General features: G+C 47.5%; 1 protein-coding gene across 4 annotated transcripts in view; it reads right to left on the reverse strand.

Annotated features, from left to right (window-relative positions):
- PLCG2 (phospholipase C gamma 2) overlaps positions 1 to 5,048 on the reverse strand; it is a 151,057-nt gene extending 146,009 nt beyond the window's left edge. For 2 of the 4 annotated variants that reach the window (XM_032389740.1, XM_032389742.1), the window contains exon 1: positions 4,886 to 4,968. The gene's annotated coding sequence lies outside the window, so the exon portion shown is untranslated. Of the gene's footprint in view, positions 1 to 4,885 lie in introns of all 4 variants that reach the window. The other 2 variants (XM_032389743.1, XM_032389741.1) reach the window with 2 other exon arrangements.
- Positions 5,049 to 6,000: the final 952 nt, after the last annotated feature.

Here is a 6,000-nt window from a genome sequence, read left to right on the forward strand (position 1 = left end):
AAAAAAAAAAGCATTCACAGGTATAGGGGGTTAGGACTTAGATCTTTTGGGGGGGTCATGATTCAACCCACTAACCCTGTATTAGGTAAATAGGGCAGTCCACTCAGCACTCAAGGGAGAGATAGCAGGAAGAGACATTTACTACCAAGGAATGATAAGAGTTGGGTTAGAGGGATAAACCAAGGGGCTGGGAAGACTTCTCAGAGGAGGTAACCTCAGAACTCTGTCTTGAGGGATGCACAAGAGGTTTCCAAGAGCACCAGAGAGAGAGAGAGAAGCTTTGTCATAAACCAGGCTTGTTGGTCAAAGTTGATCAACGCCCTTAAAGTCAGAATAGTGGTTCTCTTTGCCTGGGAGGGGGCAGAAGGAAGGGTTTTGGGGGCTGTGATATTCTCCCTTTTGATCCTGTAGTTACAAGCGGCGGTCACTTGATGAAAATGAGCCTTACACTTATAATTTGTGCAACTTTATGCATATCTCAATAAAAAATAAATATTTTTAAAAGTCTGCTCGATACATTAACAGGTCGTCTCTGACTTGTTCTGCTTTCAGTGTTTTTTAAATATTCTTCACTGAGTACATCTTAGTTATATTAGGAAACTAAACTGTTTGAAAATCAAGGCCGGGAGCGCCTGGGTGGCTCAGTCAGTTAAGCGTCTGCCTTCAGCTCAGGTCATGATCCCAGGGTCCTGGGATCGAGCCCCGCATCGGGCTCCCTGCTTGGCAGAAAACCTGCTTCTCCCTCTCCCACTCCCCCTGCTTGTGTTCCCCCTCTCTCTGTGTCTCTCTCTGTCAAATAAATAAATAAAGTCTTAAAAAAAAAAAAATTGGTTACACACCTGTTAAAATGGCTAACTAAACTAAAGATAACTGACAATACCCAGTGTTGGAGAACGTGGGGAGCAGCTGCTGAGAACCCCAAAGGGTGCAGCCTCCTCAGGAAACAGTTGGGCAGTTTCTTAAAAAGGCGCACGTACACTGATCATAGGACCCAGCAATCCCACATCTAGGTATGGACCCAAGAGAAATGGAAACCTGTGTCCATTCATAAGCCTGTCTGCCGGTGTCCATAGCAGGTTTATTCATACTTGCTGAAAATAGGAAATGACCCCAATGCCTTTCAACTCGTGAAAAGATAAACAAACGTGCACGCACCGAAATGGCCCGCATCGATCACAGGGAAAAAACTAACAGCCACAACACCAAGGGTGAAGCTCAAAGGCATTATGCTAAGTGAGAGAGACCAGAATCAAGACGTTACAATGGTGAGATTCCACTGATGTGACATTCTGGAAGAGGCAAAACCAGAGGCAGAAAATAGATCACTGGTTGCCAGAGGCAGGGGGGTTGACTACAAAAGGAATGGGGGGGTGATGGAATTGTTTTATAATTGATTGTAGTGAGATTACACAACTATATGAATTTGCCAAAACTCATATATTGTATACCCAAAACGGTCAATTTTACTGAGCGTAAATCGCATTTTACTTAAAAAAAATTATAATACTACAGATGATAAGACTGGGGGGGGGGGGGTTTGAGGGAAAAGGAGCCATTAATGCAGGTTTGGGAGAAGAGGGTCAGGAAGGCTTCCAGAAAGCAGTGAGTCTCTCTCTGAAGCCAGTGGCAGGCGAGAGCTGTCAGCTGAGTGGGGACAGGAGGAGAGAGAACGGGTGGCAGACAGAGCAGCACGGATGATGGATGACGGATGACGCGCTCTGGGCAGGGTGTAGTTCTGCTGGAGCGAAGGGTGTACATGCCCCGAAGGAAGGCCGGGCTTGACTCACACCCGGCCTGCGGAGCCTCACTAAGCCATATGGACATTACCTGGGGGCAATGGGGAGCCACCGAAGGTGTTAGAACAGAAGAGTGATCTGGAGGATTTCTGGCTTGGAAAATCCACTGGGGACAGTGGGTTGAGGGAGCCAGGCTGAAGGCAGGAAGACTGGCCAAGACGTTCTTTCCTCCATGGTTGTGCCTTCTTGGCTCAGACATTCTGTGGCTCAGACGTTAACCAAACACCTGCCGTGCGCCAGGCACTGTTACAGGAGCTGGGGACGGACCAAAAATCCCTGTGGCTCTTACATTCTAATGGGGAAGACAGACCATAAACAAGGAAACAGATTACCAAGGTCATCCCAGAGGGCAGTGAGTGCTGTGATAGAGCAGATGGGTATAATGGGGGAAGTGAGAGGGAATTTAGATAAGGCAGTCACAACGGCCTCTCAGAAAAGGTGCCATCTGAGCATGACCTAAGGAAGAGGAGGAGCCCTAAGTGAGGATCTGGAGAAGGAACTTCTCAGGCAAGTGCAAAGGCCCCGGGGGTGGGGGGGCCTGATCGCTTTGGGGGGGCACACAGTGGATGCAGAATCCCTAAAAGCCATGAAGTGGGGCGCAGGGGTCTCCCTTCTAGCAGGAGATGGACAGAGCCTTCCCCTATGAGTGGCTGCCTTTCATGCCCCTGCCCCACATCCTCCATATTTTGGGGGGAATGATAGTTTATGGCCCCAAGTGTAGAGAGAACAGCCCGAATCCAGAAGGGCGGTTTTCCTCCCGGTTCTAAAGGTCACAGCTGTTGCCACTATAAACAGTGCCCGTGTTGACAGAATCACAGCAGCTCCGGAGACAGGGAGACTGAGGACACACCTGGAAAGGCCAATCTGGATTTTTCAAACTTAAAAAATAAAAAATAAAAAAAGGCCCGAGCAAGCAAACATACTTGTGTCTGGTGACTCATCTGTTGCTGAATCCTCCCTGTCACCAAAGCTGGCCCTGGCCGGCTCTCTCCCTGTGTGTCACCTCCCTCAGCCACACAGCAGTGTCCACAGGGGACATCTTTCAGTGACTGAACCTTGGTAACAGGTCTGAACTGGGCTGCCCACCCAGTGGTAACTGCCAGGGGTGAGGATGAGACCCCCACAGGACCCCACATCCCTGGGTAATAATCGATGGTGGCTAAACGGCCTTCTGAGGAGAGGGAGTCCATTCAAAAGCCAGCTGTGGGAGACTGTATTTTCCAAAGACACCCCTACCCGCCCATACCATCTACTCTTCTACAATGTGATGTGGACGTTCCTCCGTTGAACCTGGCCAGGCTTTGTAACTTTGTGTAATTGCTCCATAGAATGCTTCAGAAGGGATGATGCATGACAGCTTCTGCCTGGCTCAGGACATATGCCCTAGGAGCCCCAAGAGGACTCAAGAAGACCAGCGCCCCCAAAGCCACCATGTTGGAGAGACCGCATGGGCACTGCGCAGAGACAGAGAGAGTCCCCGGGAGCCCCCGCTACTCCAGGCCCCCCTCTGGTCCCAGCACAGGTACCAGACACAAGAGTGAAGAAGTCTTTGAGATGACCACAACCCAAGTCAGCAGCTGCCCCCAGCGGTATGGGAGACCCTGAGCCGGAACTGCCCACCACTCCCTAATTCCTGACCCTTAGACACCATGATTGATAATCGATGTGTATTGTGGTTTTAAGCCAGTAAGTTTTGGAGTAATTCATTACACAGCAATAGATCATGGATACGAGGAGTTTGCTTTGTCAAGTGGGCTTGTAGGTTTGGGGCAGAGCAGAATTGCCCAGGGCACCAGAAGACAGGAAGGGCTCTGCCGTCTGGAGTTCTCCCTCTTTGCCCTCTCCCTCAGCCTCTTCTTCCTCCTCTCCTCTAACTAAAATCTGAACAAGTATTTGAAATGTCCATTTGAAGGGACACTGTATGAAGCCCCTGACCTGTCCTCTCGCTCTTCCCTCTACCTGACAAATTCTGTTTCACCCTATAGGGCTCAGCTCATTGTGTTATAGGGAAGGACAAGACAAATTCTACACACATATTATTTAAACTAACAGTTAAGAATTGCTTTAAAAAGGTAATAGAGATGGGGCGCCTGGGTGGCTTAGTCAGTTAAGCGTCCGACTCTTGATTTTGGCTCAGGTCGTGATCTCAGGGTTGTGAGATCGAGCCCTGCGTCAGGCTCCACGCTCGGTGGGGAGGCTGTTTGAGATTCTCTCCCTCTTCCTGTCCCTCCCCCTCTGCTCTTCACCTCCCCCGCCCTCACCCCCACCCCCACTCATGCGCACATGCTCTCTCTCTAAAATAGATAATTTTTAAAAATAAATAAAGAATAAAAAGATAATAGTGACACATACATACATTTGCCATTACTCTCAAACACATTAAAACTAAGATGTATGAATGATTGGAAAGAAACACAGATCGATAAGATGTGATAAAACAAACACAGAAGAGGATCCTAGGTTGCAGGATGCTTGCTGTCCAATTTGTTAAACTTCGCTGTGTGTTCTAAAACATTCATAATAAAATGTTGGGGAACTAAAAAGAGCAAACAACTACCTAGCAAATACAATGCTCTGGTCCTAAACCTCACAGGCTGATAAATCGTTCAGTCCTTAGCCCAGCCTCGGAGGGAGGTTTGATTATTACCCCCATTTTATTAAAGAGGAAGCTGGGCATGCAGAAGTTCCAAACACGCCTAAGGTAAGGAGGCAGGAAAGGGACAGAAGTGAGAGTGACGCTAGCTAGTCAGCCCCAGCACAGAACACGCTCCGTGATGACGACATACCACCTCTCACTTGTGCCACGCCTTCATAATCGGAGGAATTATAATTGTATAATTAAAACACGCTTATATTAAACAAAGTCTTATGCCATTCTTTGGGGCTGCACAGGGAAACCTGCCCTCCTATGTCTGGGGCCTCCCCACTTACGAGGCTACACCTTAGGGGAAGTCAGAGTCTTGCTTTCCCAGGCTCCCTGGCAGCTAGGGTGCAGACAGTCCCCGTCTGCCCCGTCCGGCAGGTGCACCAGCACCAGGCTTGTGTTCAGAAGCTGGCGACCGGAGAAGCAGAGGGCAGAGGGCATCTACCTGGCAAAGGCAGTGTCGTGGACCCCGGTGTCCCAAAGCAGCAGGACCAGAGGCTGCCGTGTCTGAGCCCAGCAGAATCAGCTGTGCTATCTCCACTGGACCATCTGGTGCGGGGTTTTGCTTTGCTTCAGGCGGCGTAGATTCCAGACTTGGATCTCTGCCCTTCTGGAAAATATACAAGCCACCCAACATCCTTCAGTAAATTCCTTGTTTTGGCCAACACTGGAAGGGTTCCCGCTCTACCTCCTACAACTGCTGGATACGTTGTATCTTCAGGGTGATTCCCAAAGGTAAAAAGAAAATTGTGTTGACTTAAAAGACTGGAAAGAAGCTGTTGACAAGGGCTGAGTAGAAAGGATAATATCTTACCATTTAAGGGGAGATTGATGTGGATATGTATATGTGTATAAACTAGCTCCGAAAAATCACCAGGACAGTGCTAACAGTGGCTATGTCTCCCCCTAGCAAGGAGTCTGGGTGGCTGGGGCCAAGGGCAGGAAACTTAACATTAAACCTTTAGAACTCCGGTGGTGCCTGGCTGGCTCAGTCTGTGGAGCATGTGACTCTTGATCTCAGGGTCATGAGTTCAAGTCCCATGTCTGGTGTAAAGCTCACTTAAAAAAAAAAAAGTCATTAGTCCCTAATACTCAAAGCCGATTTTAGAATTCTGTATCTGTGCAAATATTACCCGTCAAAAAATAAATATGTAATTGAATTGATTAAAAGGACAAAAAAAGGAAATATGATTAATTATGAATCATGATCTCTGGGTGGTTATTTTTCCACCTCTTTATACATTTCTGCATTTTTCAAATACCTCAGTAAACATCTTAATAATCAGGAAAAAAAAGGTACAGTGGAAAAGAACTGAAGCCCACAGAATGGGGCAGGATAGTTGAAAATCATGTATCTGATAAGAGACTTGTATCTTGTATCTAGAATATAAAGGAATCTTATGACGCAAGAAGACACATAAACCGTTAAAAACGGGCAAAAAATCCAAATAGACATTTTTGTCCAAAGAAGATATACAAACAGCCAATAAAATACATGAAAAGATGCTCAACATCATTAGCCATCTGGGAAATGCAAAATGAAATCACATGAGATACCGC

Source organism: Phoca vitulina, unplaced genomic scaffold (assembly GCF_004348235.1).
Source record: "Phoca vitulina isolate PV1807 unplaced genomic scaffold, GSC_HSeal_1.0 scaffold56, whole genome shotgun sequence".
NCBI classification, from domain to species: domain Eukaryota; kingdom Metazoa; phylum Chordata; class Mammalia; order Carnivora; family Phocidae; genus Phoca; species Phoca vitulina.